The sequence below is a fragment of the Manis pentadactyla genome, chromosome 8 (assembly GCF_030020395.1).
Source record: "Manis pentadactyla isolate mManPen7 chromosome 8, mManPen7.hap1, whole genome shotgun sequence".
Classification (NCBI taxonomy): domain Eukaryota; kingdom Metazoa; phylum Chordata; class Mammalia; order Pholidota; family Manidae; genus Manis; species Manis pentadactyla.
Window position 1 is genome coordinate 126,713,148 of NC_080026.1, and position 15,116 is coordinate 126,728,263.

The 15,116-nt window shown below is 45.2% G+C and overlaps 1 protein-coding gene and 1 pseudogene across 5 annotated transcripts in view; both read right to left on the minus strand.

Moving 5' to 3' along the window:
- GFRA1 (GDNF family receptor alpha 1) overlaps window positions 1-15,116 on the minus strand; it is a 205,948-nt gene that overhangs the window by 99,471 nt on the left and 91,361 nt on the right. The gene's annotated exons all lie outside the window — the stretch shown is intronic.
- Window positions 3,428-4,227, minus strand: LOC118919144 (40S ribosomal protein S6-like; annotated as a pseudogene).

Consider the following 15,116-nt stretch of genomic DNA (forward strand, 5'->3'; position numbering starts at 1 on the left):
GAGCCCATTCTAAGGTCAGGACTGGGAGAAAGTCACCAGAGCTCTCCACAATGTGACACTAAGCCTGTCTTGACATGGATTCCTCTAAGAGGACAGGGAGAATCTGTGGATAAAGTGAAGGTTCCTGTGGCCAGGAGTCTCACCTGGCCCTGGTCGGCTAGCTCACTACACACGTGTGGGCAATACGTTGCTATTGACTATATAAAGAGTCCTGCCCAGTGTTCTGGGTGACACAGCAGCACGGCTGCACGGCTGCAGGAGAGCAGAGACTGGAGTGGTGGCAGCGCCGAGGACCGACTGAGACGGCTGCGGGGGTAGCGAGGCCCAGAGGCAGAGACCGGCTTGCTGCATGCAGACTCGCTCTGAGTGGATGAGATTCTAGTGATTGACCTGCCACCAAGGGAACAGAGTTGGGTATGGACCCTTTCACCCAAAGAATGTTCCATTGTCATTTTCAGTCTCATTGAATCCATAGTGAACTTGTCCAGGGCTGAAACCCATTGGCAAGACAGCATCCTTAACTATTTTTTAGCATCTACTAAGTGTGTTGTACGGCAGTGAAAAGGAAGAGAAGGGGTCAATCTCATCTTTTCTCTGGATTATGCAGCTCACAAGTGTCTTTCTTTACCTTCAAGTTCTCTGTTAAAATAATTCACATAAAATGCTGGGAATATGATCTGGACATCAGAGCTTCTCAACAGATGGTGGCTCCATTTGTCCTTCTAACTCCTGTCTTCCGCACCAAATCAAGGGAAACCTATACTCTATTTGTTATTGACTGCAGCAGCAGAGGTCTCTTTCACCCTCTCCTCCCCGCAACCCCTGCGCTTAAACATTTAAAATGCAGGCTCCCTACCCTGTGGTTCTTGAGCGCTCAGTAAATATTTGATAGCAACTTATCCATCACTGAGGCTTGGGAATTTGGAGTTAAAAACTCTGAGAGGTTCAGAATTCTATTCAATAGGCCCCAGCTTTTTCCAACCTGATCTTAATAAATCAAATGAAACAAACTACACTGTTTATGTAAATTTAAACCTATCAGTTGATAAAACTGTGCTCAGATAAGCAAGAAAACCCCAAGAGTTTAGACGAGAAGGCACCAGACAAAGAGCTTCTCCTTGAAAGCTTATCTGTTCTCCAGGGACCTTGATTTCAACAACAGCTGTAACCTGATGTCTGAAAGTCCTGGAAAAATTCATTGTACATTTTAAATATTCACAGGACATTTCTTTTCCTAACACACCCTGTCCAGGACTCCAAAGTCATCCTCACTGTCTTTGCAGGCTAATCCTTCCATGCTTGTAAAAGCTGTCAATTAGGAAAACCTCTCTCCCCGACAGTGAGGAACTGCATCCTATTTTCCTGTACATAGACACACACACAATGAATCACAGGCTTCACTAATCCTTTAAGAATGTTAGAGGTCCCAGAGGACTGTTCAAATGAAGGCAAACCCTGCCCGGTATTATGCTATTTCCTACTAATCCTAAGAAAATGAATGTTAATTTATCATGAAAAAGGGTTAATTATGCGTTTATTTCTGACGTAGGTATATGAGATCAGGCTCAGAAATAATACCGAGTCTAATTCTCTTTTAAACGAGGATTCCATTTTAAGCATTTTTATCAAACAGACGCTAAACTCAGAGCGCAACTATGCAGAAGAAAACGAGTGGCTGGGTAATGACAAGACCCAACTATAATTTTAATTAACCTTCTGATCCTGCTTAAATATATTTTGCCTTGTAAAAATCTGTAATAACATCTATTTCAATCTCCTCCGCTATTAGTTATTAAATTGAAAATGGATTCCCAGACTGATTTGGCAAAGATATTCAAGAAATTTTTCTTTATTCTCTCTGGTTTATTAAAGTAATAATTTGTAGCATAAAAAGTTCTCTGATTAAGTAATTTAGTGTAATTAAATCACCAGATTTATTAGGCTTCCTGAAGCAGCCACACATGCAGCTGGATGACAGGGACTATTGGCAGATGCTGGGTCACAAGCACATCTTGGCAGAGGTTTCCTTGAACTTCCCTGGAGCCCAGACCAAGGAGTTCCTCCATTTCCCATGCCCTCTGCCACTGCCTGAGGTCCCAAAGGCCTCTGCCTACAGACTCCCTCTTGCTTATGACTGAGAAAGAGTCCTCAGTGAGGGTTCCTCTGTAGGTGTCAGTGGGAAAGAGTCAGAGGGAGGGGTGGCAAGGAAACAGCACTGGGAAGAGCTCACATGCAGGTACTTCATGCCCCAGGTTGGTGGTTTCTCCTCTTCCCTCCTCCAGTATCTTCCCAGATGCCCCACCACTGCACTCTGAAGTCCTTCCTTTATCTGGGAATACACCGCAAGACTTTAGCCTTAGCCCTGAGAACCACCTGGAAGATGAGACCAGGTTAAATGTTCCCCAGCTAGAGTCTGTCATCTTTCCAAAGCCTTCGGAGTTTCACTGGAGGAAGAGCAGAAAGAATCCAGAATCACTCACAGATCTTAACAGAATATGCAGTCCCTAATCTCTTGCAGGGCTATTCACTCCTGATGGTTGATACACTAGAAATTACGAGGTATGACTAGGAGCTTACATGTCTCCAGCTAGCCAGCCAGCCACCCACCCACCACGTAAATGTTTACTGAGAACTTGTGAGGTGTTTCCTGTTGATGGGGTCTGGGGAGAGATGAAGGCCCAGGAATCCTACTCTGAGTTCAGGATCCAGTGACAAAGGCACACACAGGGACCAGAAAATGCAGCACAACAGAGCAAGCTTGTCAGTGGGAAACAGGAGGAGGCCCAACTTAGCTGGAAAAGGGGATGCAAAGGTTTCCAAAAGGAAGTGGCACTTTTGTCCCTTCTTGGAGGAAGAACAGGTTCAGAGAGGGCATGCCAGGCATTGAGGAGAGCAGGTGTGAATGCAGGAGGCCACACAGGGACTGGCACTTTTGGGAAACTCAAGTAGTTCCAGATGGCCTGGAGAGAGAGTGCATATAGGGAGATGACTAGAGAGTTGGCAGGAGTCAGAAAATAGAGGGGCCACCTATACCAGGCCAAGGATCAGGGACCTTATTCTGACAGGTCTGGGCAGTTGCCACCTGAGGGTTTCAACACCCCACTCCACTTGCCGGCTGGAGCAGACCCACTTGCTCAGATTTGCACACGAGGAAGATCTTTCTGGCGGTTGGGAGGAGAGAGGCTTAAGTTAAGGCACACTCAGAAGCCATAAGCCCCTGGGTTAGCTGTTGCAAACACCTGGAGTTGTGGTATGACTACATCCTTAGTGGGCTGTAAGCAGCACCTTTCAGGCGTCTACTTTGAAGGAGACAATATTCATTTTGATATATAAATTCATTTACTCACACATTTATAGAATGTATTATTGAATACAAATGCCTATTTTTAAAATTGGAAATTGCTACGGGCTCAACTTCTTTCATCAATACACTTTTTTTTTTGGATGTCTGATCTTATTTGTTACTCAAAAAATTCTCATTTTTGACTGGATTCAGACTTAGATGTAGAAGCTCTCAGAGAGGACAGCCTCCATCTCGTGGCAATCTGTTCCTGGTGTTTTTCTTTGGTCTCCTTCATTCTTCTGGCCAAAAGTTTAGCATATCTTGCAGCCTTTTCCTTATTTTTCTTAGTGTGTTGTTTCTTCAGAGCAATATGCTGATATGTGTGTTGCAGGGCACGTGGAGTAACAAGATGCTGAATCTTAGGCACTTTGGTCCTGGGCTTCTTGCCTTGTTTAGGGGCTTTCTCACAACATACTGGAGGACATCATCTTCTTTAGAGAGATTGTGTGAATTCTGCTAGCTTGGGTCCTAGGCAATGAGGCACAGTAGCATCAGTGAGTCCAGGAATATCCTTCTCCCGTTTTTTTTTTTTACAATGGCCTCATTGAGAACACTCAAATTGGCATCCCCAATGCAACCCCGAACAGATTTGCACTTCCTTTCCCCAGTCCTGGCAACTTAGTTCTTAATCTGTAACAGGAATGTCCCTTACTCAGTAGAAGGTGGACACAGCCAGGGGTTTAAGACACCCTGCTTCATGGGGAAACTTTATTTGTCTTTCCCACCACTGATTTGGACCACATAACCCTTCCACTCCTCACCCAGAGCATCAGCAGCAATTTTTGTGACCATACTCTTCTCATACAAGGTGCGAGGTTTGCGTTCATTGTCCACTTCAATGAGTTTCTGGCAGCCAGCACTGGGAAAGAGATGTTCAGCTTCATCCTAAGGCAGCCGAGGCACCAGGAAAAAGAGCAATGCACTTTTAAAAGCACCTCCATACAGATGCCTCGATCTCCTCAGCAGCCCTGGGTACGGAGCACACCTAAGTCCCTAGGTGCTATAGGGCTGGTGGTTTCCTGGTTCCTGAGCCCATGAGGTCTGTGGTCCTTGCATAGGAAGGGCTAGAATACAGTTCTGAAGATGTGCTTGATGAAGGGATGAGGGGTGTTATGGCTCCCATTTTAAAGATGAAGAGACTGATGCGCAGAGTATCCAGTGTCACATCTACTCAGTGATGGAGCTGAGATAAAATGCCATCTTGTAATCTCCCTAGTGCAGTGGTCTCTCCTGTACCACTGCCACTGGGCTAAGGACATTCTGTATTTTAACCCATACACACTTATGGCTTTCACAGAACTGCCTTTCCAGTAACTCCACATGCCCTCAAGGGGCACGTGAGAGAGTATCACCCCTAAGGGATTCAGAAAGGTTCTCCTATTCTACACTGAGACACGGAATCTGATTTTGCCTTTAACTGCATTAAAAACAAACCTGAACTAGAGAAAGCATTCTGTATGTGTCTGTTTAGTTTGGGATGAAAAGTTTTTTTTTCCATGTGAAATAAAGTCAGCCAGTGTCTACTAGACCTGCCAGCCCTGATCTTTTTGACAAAACAGGCTTTTTAAAAAAAATCGCTTTGCTTTTTCTTTGCAAACGCCAAAAAGTGATTTTGTCCTTGAAGGCTAAAATATGATTCCAGTATATTTCTGACCTATATAAATCTACCATGTAACCAAGAAACCCTTTTCAGACTCAGATATATCTGTATTTCAGGGAAGAGTGCTAAGTGAACTCTAACGAACCAAATGAGCTAATTTTGTGAATCTTTCGTCTTTTTGCCGCATTCTTCCCCTTAACAACCTATAAATTTTAGTCATGAGAATCATTCTTCAGTGTCTGGGGCAGTAAAACTCTTGCTAAAAATCAATAGTCTGCGTACTTTTAAGATTTCAATGTGGTGTTAGGCAGCACAGGCCTTTCTTTATAAAAACTCCATAATGACCTAGAACAAATTTGATTCTAGAAATCAGAATTCTCACACTAATAGGCTTTCATTTAGGAAGGCTCTTGTAACTGAGAACAGACTCCTAAATGGGTTAGATTTTTCAATTTTATACTTTAGTCCATAAGTGCTAATTTCTCAGTGGAACAGTCAGATAATATACTAGAGATCGCTAAAAGCGCTAGTCACAGTTCTGAATTATTAATTTAAAAGGTTATGCACCAGTGCTAATATAAATTATCTTTTAAAACTATCTATATGGGTAACATTTTAATAAGCTTTAAAACATGATTTTTCTCTCTCCATGTTGAAAGCAAAATATAATATATAAATGGCTCTATGAGAGTCGTAGATTTATTGTATTTTTTCCAAAAGACTTGCACAACCATGTCCCATAACTGATGAAAAAGCCCCAGTGTGGGTCCTGCCTGCAAAAGTACTGTCCTAATCAATTGAAGGTGGCAGGCATCCTCTCTCCCTCTATCCTAGAACTCTAAATGAAATCTCTTTCTTCCGCGACCTGTTAGAAAACCTGTACACGGCATTCAAGCTTCACCTGAGCACATCACGGGGAAGAGGCAGGATACAGTCAGGCCCCAGGGGAAGCAAATAAAATACCAACACTGCGGCAGCCTGCAGAAATGTCAGCCTTCCTCCAGGTTAATAGCGTTTGCTCTGTACCCGATGCAGAATGTGCACCCAGCTTTATCCTCAACATGGAGCCATATCCTTGAGAAAGAGGACGCCTTGGAGGAAATATGTGACTTCTTAGCTGTCTAACTACGTACTAGCCCCAAAAGATGGTCTGACATTTATCAGAAAGCCTGAGCAAGTGGGAGCCCAGCGGGCTGCCTTCAGCCAAGGACAGAAGAAAAATAAAATGCAATGTTAGATTACCATGCATAGATCGTTATAGGGAGAGATTAATGCTGGTTGATTTTTATGCTTGTTACTTTGCCTGGGAACCTCATCCAGAATTTCCTGGCTAGCTTTGCTTCAGGAGCTGAATTAGAAACTTCAGAAAAATCAGTAAAGGTAGCTGGCCCAGACCTCTGCCATCCTTGGTGTCCCTTTGTTTTGCCACTGTCCTACCATGGAGAAGCTTTTATCCCTCATCACTCACCATAAGACTGCTCTGTTACCATAGTTACAAAATGTAAACATCAATATGGTAATAAAAAGAAACACAGAACTCAGTTGCTCTGCTTTTTCTCTTTTTATGTTCATTGCCTTGTTTCCCAAAGGAATCTGCCCAGTTCAATTTTGCAGGAACTAAGCATTAAGGCAAAAAGCAGGCCCACATGTGAGCTGGAGTTCCCAGCTGGTTACCAAATGACCTTCCTTTAGTTTCTTCCTAAGTGGATGTTTAAAAAAAAAATAGGGGCTACTAATGTAGGATGCAGGCAGACTATTTCCACCACAGATAGCCCCGCAAATGCACTATTTTTTTTTAAAAGATAACAAACAAAATCTTTAATTCATAAGCAGGGTATCAACCAGTTGCCTGTTTTTACGCAGCCCAAGAATTTTAAGGCATATTTTCCACAAACATATCAATCTGTGAATGCTCACTGAAAGCCTACTGTGGGCCATGCTCCTTATCAGATTTGGAGCAGAAAACAAAAAAGTGCAGTTCATACGTGGCACTGGAGAAAGGGGCCAGAAGTGCCTGCCATGGGAATACTTTAGGATTCCTAAATGGAATCCATTCACTTTTTTCCGTCATCTTTCCCCCATTTCCCCATCCTCTCTTGTTTCCTTCCTATCTATTCAGCCATTCCTCCATCCACCCTTCTAACTCTCTCCATGTCATGATGTCAGGCCCACTATGGACCAGGCCCTGGACATACAAAGATGAGATTCAGTGTCAGTCCTCAGGAAGTTAACTTGTACTAATAGGAGGAGAGTGGGGGGCAGTGTTGCAGTGCAGTAGCACAGCTGTAGTGGGGTACACAGCTTCACAGAGAAGGGTCTTGAAGCGTGACTGTCATTCCCCAGGGAAACCAGGCAGACAGAGACCAACAGACAGCAAGACCAAACGCACAGAGGCTGTAATGTGTCTGGCTCGTCTAAGGAAAGGTAAGCAGTCAAGTGTGTCTAGAACATAGAGGATGCTAGAGAAGATGAGCTGGAAGCCTGACCATGGAGAATACCAAAGGCTGCGGTAAGAAATGCAGACTTCCTCCTCTGGCAATGAGGGATACCTAGTGTTCTCAAACCACGGCAACTCGAGGAGCACATCTCTGTATTGTGATGGTGACAGTGTGGAGGACAGAGAGAGTGGCCCATCAGGAGGCTTGTGCAATGGCCCAGAATGAAGAGAAGACACAGGAATGGAAACAGGGAAGGATTTGAGATGAACCCAGAAAGCAGAATCTAGGTCCTGGGGGATGTCCACATGCTGAGTGGAGGAGGAGGGAGACAGGTGGGCTCCAGGCTCAGGGCCAAGGTGGTGCTGCCACTTGCAACAGGAAACACAGGAAGAGGGCAGGCCCTGGGCTGGGGCAAGGATGAGCCTGAGGAGGCTGAGGGAGAAGCATCAAAATGAGATCTAGAGCTTGGGAGGAAGGCTTGTGCCAGAGCTGGCGGTTGTCAAAATACACGTGGGTAACTGAAACCGTGGAGGGAGGAGAGAATACAGAAAGGAAAAGGAGGCAGCAAGCATCCCCTCCGGTTCTCCAGAGGAACAGGAGGTGTGATAGGAATTTAGCCAGAAAAGTGAATCACATGAACAAGAAGCAATAAAACTGCTTCCTGAGTATCTGAGTGGTAGGTATCACTATAAATTAAGCAGCTCTACCCATCCCCTGCTAGTTCTTCCTACTGATGAATAAGTATGCCCACCTGCACATCTGGGCACACTGAGGACAAAGCCAAATGCCCCAATTCCTGAGCTGGAAAGGGGTGTCCACCAGAGAGGACAGGCTGAGGGGAGACAGAGGCAGGAGGCCCTAGAGACCCCAGGCCCGAGCCCCTTCTGCCATTGCCACTAACAACAGGGTCCAATAGCTACTGCCACAATTGCATTTTCAAAATCTATACTTTAGCTCTTCTTTTAAGTATGCACATCAGACTTATAAAATGCACCCTTTCAAAAGCAGGGACATTTCTAACTGCAGCATACCTGAGATTGAACTGCATAAAGACTTTGTTTGGGCTTGGCTTCCTCCCAACTGGTAAATCATGAAGTTTTCAAATAAAGACACATCATACACACAGAAATCTTCACCGTGCCAGGAGCCCTTCCTTCATGTGCTCCAGCCCACAAGGGGTTGTGGGAGGACTTTCTCTCCCCCTAGATTCACACAGTATTGTCTTTACTGTCTGGTACTGTTAATTAAGCACTTCCTTATTTATTACTGTTTAATTGTCAGTCAGCCAGATGTTAGGCTCCTTGAGAACAGGCTGACTTACACTGTTCAGTGTGTTACGGAGCAGGTATTCAGTGACTACACCACTTCAAGAATCAAATTCAGCAGTTCAGAGAAGCGATCCAAGGTTTCAAAACTGGGTGCAAGAGACAGATTCGTATCCACACAGATGAGTCACTGCGCTAAGTTCTAAAAGAGGTAGAGACTGTGTGCAGTGGACACCCAGAAAAGAGCAGTGATTAATTCCCACCTCTGATCTCATTGGGGTCCCCCAGGGCATGTGTCTTTGCTAAAGTCCGAAAATACACTCAAACCAGGGGAGCCCTGAGTGGGACCAAAGGAGGACTATTCCAAAAGGAAGACTGATGTGCACAGTAGAAAACCATCATCCTGTCTCTTCTGCAGACTGAGGGCTTTCTCTCCCATGCCTCCCCACTGGGGTCCTCCTCTCTGAGTCCTGGAGAGGAGCGTCTCGGGTCCATCCTTTGAAGCCCCTGTGTGCACTGGAGCACCCCACAGTAGGTGGAGCTTGCTGTCTGCAGGAGCAGGTCTCAGACCAGTCAGTGCCCTGTTCCCCATCTGCTCGCTCTCTGAATGACGGCTGGTATGCAGGGGACAGTGTTAGATGCAGAGGGAGGTACACAGAAGCACAGGTTGGCTGGCCCCCAAGCAGCTTACAGTCCAGACAAGAAGAGCAAATACAACCCCAGGTTACCTACCTATACCCCCAGACCCAAATGGCTATATTATCAGGATTTTATGTTAGGCACTGATCTAAGCACTTTAAAAATAGTAACTAAGTCCTCATAAAAAACCCATAAGGTAACTACTTCCAGCACATTTTACCAGTGAGGAAACCGAAGCATGGAGACTAAATTACTAGTTAGTGGTCATGTGACAGTAAGTGGGAGAGGTGGGTTTTGAGCCCAAGCTCTTTCCCATCCCAGTACACAGCCTTTTACTCATGCAGACGCCGGAACTGGAACGGAAAACAGAAGATACGGCCCGCTCTTTGGGTCGAGCGGTCTGGGATAATGGTCTGAGACAGAGAGGTGTGCCTGGGTCCTAGAATAATGAATGGGATTTCTACAGAAGGAGAGGACCAGGGACAGGCTACTCCACGCAGAAGAGACGTCAGAGAGCCAGGAAAGTGCTCAGAGGGGACCAGGAGCAAACTGGCTTGGCTGGAGAGCTGGGAGCATGGACAGTGTCTGTGGGAATGAAAGCTGGATCATATGCCGGGCGTAGAGCAAAGGGTTGCCTCTAAATGGCACCTGGAGATGACTTGTCCCACTCCTGAAAGCACTGAAGAGCCACAGGTGTCTGGAAGTTGCCCAAAAAAGGCAGGGTCAGGGTTCCAGGGGTCATCGGCTTAAAGGGCCTGACCCTGGGCACTGTCCCCTGATGAAACACAGATTCTAGGTGTCACCCACTAAGCCGACCTTGCAAAGAGACACTTTGTATCCTGTGTTGTGAATCTTGTAACTCTGGCAATCTGCGATTTGTCAAATGAATTAGATTCCTTAATAATCATTATTCCAATCCATGCCCATCAGCAAATATTTCTTTCTGAACAAATACCTAATTAATTCAGGCAACACCTCTTTGACTCAAAGGTTTTAAAGTGCCTGGCTGAGGTGAACATTCAGGAAAAATAATGGTATTTCCAAATTTACAATTTACAATATTGTAATAAGACTCTGCAGCATAAATTCCAGCACAGTGGACAGAAAACCTATTTGTGTAGCATGTGAGAACATAAATAAAAGCCAAATACTTATACTGTCCTCACAAATATGAAATTTTCTTTTGTGAGTCTACGCTCCCTGACACATATTCTGAGAAAGTTGGGTCCCATAATAAATATTTCAACTTGAAGGTCTTCATCAATATCAGCGCTCTCTCTCTCTCATTATTCAGTTACTAAATAAAAAGGATGGTAATAACAGAGTAACAAATAACAGAATGATATAATTAAAGCATGTATCAACTTTCATACAATATTCAGTCACTACAGATTTTGTCACTGACTCCTTAACATTTTCTCCCAACAAAACTTATTTTCTAGCTTCTACATCCAACAACAGCCAGTCACTGGCCTCTTTTTATCTGGTTCTCGACTCCTTCTGTCCTCTTCCCACATCTCTAAGCTGTTTTTGTTTTGAATTCTAGGATTGGACCTTCTTTTTTATTCCAACTGGAGGCTCCATCCCTCCCTGCTGCCATGACCCCACCATCACCCTCCTCCAAATAATGTGCTAGACCTTTCTGTAAACAGCATCTGCAGTCTTTTTCAAGAAACCTTCCCCTTGCTGAGGTCTCTGTTCCATTTCTGAAAAGTGTTTATAAGCTTTTTATGGATCCATAGTGTTAGCAAAGAAGGGCCTTGGGTTCAGAAACCCAACCTTTCCCCTCCTTCTAAATCATCACATGCAACTACTGTCATCCATAAATAATGTGTTTCATGGTAGAGCCGATTTTGGTGAAGCTCTCAAGGTAGATGACAAAAAAGAACTGAAATAAGCCTATTGGACTCCATTTGTGAGAACTTAGGAACAAAGGCACTATTATTCTTATGCCTGCACGAGTAATAACATGCTTGCAATATTAGCTTTGTTCTAGTGTGTGGGAGGCACAGATATCCCTTGTTGACTAGCAAAGAGCAGAAAACACAGGTAGAAATGGTCTGTGAACACAGCTGTATTTGCAGCAACAAAATGGGCTGAGGGAAAGCCAAAGGCCTGGGTGTTTGGCCTCCAGCCCAAGGATCTCTTTAAGGATGCAACCATCAACACTACCAAAGCCAGACTTTTACAAGCTCAGGTCACCAAGGGTTTAAGAAAAGCGAGATCCCTAGCCTAGTAGGGGAAGGGGCACTGGGCTGGGAGTCAGGAGTAAGGCCCAGTTCTGCCATGTCCCTTAACATAGGTCTTCATGCTGGAAGTCTTAGTTATCTATAAAATGCCGCAATAACACCTCACTGAGGTATTGGCTCATTTTTCTTTTATTCTTTTCCCAAGGATTAAAAAGCTCCTATAGCAGAAACTATGAACTAGCTACAAAGTACAAAACATGGATTGATATTCAAAAGTTTTGAGTGGAAATGGTAAGAAACTGAGAAATCTCTGTAGTGCAATAACATTTGTATTAAAAACAAACAAAGATGGGCACATAAAAAATATTCTGTTCAAGGATACATACATATTGAAGAATACACACAGATTCAAGAACACAGGTTAAATACATGTGAGTGGGGGTCAGCGGCAGGGAGTGGGGCAGAGATGGGGAATGAAGAAGGAAAACCTAGATAAGCCAAGGAGAAAGGCTGTTCCTTTGACAATGCAGTGATGATAGTATTACATAAACCAAGGAGGATGACTCCTAATGAAGGATGACCTAATGAAGATATTAATAATAATAATAATAATAATAATAATAATAACTTTCTTGCTGTAGTCCTGTATTTTCTTTAGGAGCCATAAAAGAAAGCATGTCTGTGGGGAAAATTGAAGTTCCTATGGCCAGGATCCTCACCTGACCCTAAACTACTTGGTGATATAACTGTCCTGCTGCTAGGCTACTGCTTCCACACCCCTAGGCAAAGAGCTATTGATTGAGTCACTATATAAAGAGCTCTGCCCAGTGCTCTGGGTGTAGGCAGAGACAAAGGAGGATTACACACTTGGATGCAGATGTAATTCTAGGGCTCAACCTATCACCTATCACTGGGAGAACAAGTCAGGTAATAAACCCTTTTACCCCAAGAACATTCCATTGTCATTCTTCAGTCTCATTGAATCCATAGTGAACTTGCCCAGAGCTGAAACCCACTTGCAAGACAATGTCTTAAATGTTTATTTAAGAATAAACATATTTAAAGTGGCTGGTTTGGACCAAATATCACTTGTCTGTATCACTCCCCTACCCTCCAGACCCCAGAACTCAAAAGCCTAATTAAACAAACACTTTGGAACATTGCTGTGAATAAAATGAAAGTTCCTGTGGCCAGGATTCTCACCTGGCCCTGTTTGACTACCTCACTGCACACCTGTAGGTAACTGGACTCTATATAAAGAGGTCCGCCCACTGCTCTGGGCGTGACACGGTGGCAGGGCTACAAGGCTGTAGAAGAGCAGAGCAGAGGCTGGAGTGGTGGTAGCACTGAGGACAGAGGCCCAGAGGATGGCTGTGTGGGACAGCTGTGCAGAGAGGCCCAGAGGACGGTTGTGCAGGACGGCTGTGCAGAAAGGCCCAGAGGACGGCTGTGCGGACAGAGGGGCCCAGAAGCAAGCAGCTTACTGCATGCAGATTTGCTCTGAGTGAATGGGATTTTAGTGACTGACCTGCTACCTGGAAATAAAGTTGGATATAACCCTCTCACCCCAAGAACGTTTTGCTGTCATTTTCTTTGGTCACCTTTGGACTGAATCCATAGCGAACTTGCCTGGGGCTGAAACCCATTGGCACGACAATTGCCAAGAAAGCAGATCTGGAGGGCTCTTGCTCGGGGCCAGTAGCAGTCAGTGAGCTACATGAAGAAATCTCTGTGGGGAAAATGGAAGTGCCTATGGCCAGGATCCTCACCTGACCCTAAACTACTTGATGATGTAATTGACCTACTGTTAGGCTATTGTTCCACACCTTTTGGCAATAAGCTATCACGAACTGAGTCACTATATAAAGAGCTCTGCCCAGTGCTCTGGACAGAGGCAGAGAGAGAGACAGAGGTGGCTTACGGACCTGCAGACTGCTGGATACAGATGTGAGTCTAGTGCTCAACCTACTGCCAGGAGAACAAAGCCAGGTATAAACCCTTTTACCCCAAAAACATTCCATTGTCATTTCTCTGTCTCACTGAATCCATAGTCAACGCACCAGGGCTGAAACCCTCAGGGAAGACAATCCCCTGCGTGGTAAGGCCAGTTCCAAAACAGCTCAAGCTGTCCCCCACCTTCAGAACTGGAGATGACCCAGAAGCAGCTCAGTGACTCAGGAGGTAACCAACCACCATTCGCTTCATGTCTCACCTCTGGAAGCCCTGAAATCCCACTCATTCTGTTCCCAAGTATTGCAAAAGAAATGCAAAGCACCTGTCACTGTCACTTTGCCAGTCCTGGGAGATGTCCACGTCCATGCTTGGAGAGGTAGCAGGAAACAAGCAATGCCTTGGTCTTAAGGCCATCAAGTAATGATATCCACCTGCAAGTCTCACCTGGGGCTGAGCATCAAGGAAGACATTTTACAAGAATCTTGAGATCCTGGTTATCCCCATGCTTCCAGCCAAAAGCAGTGCAGTAGTTTGTGAAGACGCAACACTATTCAATTTATCTTTTGGAGTCAAGGTAATGCAAGGGCCTTCCCATACACACTAGACACATTTTGCCCTATTCATTTTTCTTACCTTCCTGACTTTTTCTCCATTTTGAGTATTAAAGGAAAAAATGCACTCTTTTCCTCTGAGAGAGCAAGTATAGCATTTGTAGATCAATTTCCTTTTCTTTCACCATTTCAAAGCCATCTTATCAGTGCACTCCAGAAAGATGAGAAAGGAAGCTTTGCTCACTGGGCCTGGGGTTCAAAGCTGATCCCCTTGGGTTAGATAAGGCCTGGTGGGCAAGGACAGCATCATACACTGGGGTTACCCCCATTCAGGAAGCACCCCAATAGTCCAATCCAATTCTAATAGGTCATATTTACCGAACGCAGTGAGTACTACATGCCAATGTCTGCTAAGGACTTTCAACGTCTTATGCCATGAAACTGTCTCCATAGCCCTGTGAGCTGCCCTTTACACCATCCCATGGGTATCTCAGGCTCAGAGAGTTAACTTACTCAAGATCAGGAGGATGGATGAACACTGGTCAGTCTGAAACCATGCTCTTTTGCCCCAATCCAACTCCTTCCTCACTTTTACTTTCAGCACCGTACAAGCTGAACAGAAAGGATGGAGAACAAGGGGCTTGTACACTGGCAACTGATGAGGGCATAAGCGCAGGTGAAAAACAGCTCCACTGAGCTCCCCCCACCCACGGTTCTTGCAGCCTGGGATGAGATGTCCAGTTTTTGGTCCTCCCTCTTCTTTTCCCTCCCTCCCCTTTTCTTCCTCTTCCTCACTCGCCTACTCTTTCTCTATGTCCACTGGGTCTCTTAGGCAGAGAAGGTAACAGAAGCTGATGCTGCTTGACCCAGCGTTCTGGTGCCAGGTTCCTCTGTGTTTGGCGGCACCCACAGCCACTGATGTGGGCAGCACTGCCCACCTATTGGTCCCATGTTCTGCTCCGGCTCCTTGAAGGCTGGGAGAGTGCTTGCTCCACCTCAGCATCCCCAGGGAAGTGCTCCAATTTCCTTCTGAGGACCTGGGACAGAGCTTCAGATCGCCAGATGAATGCTCTCTGCATTGCCCCAGAGCCTCCCCTGGGAAATTTACTAGAGTAAAGGTCACTGCTTCCACCAGTGC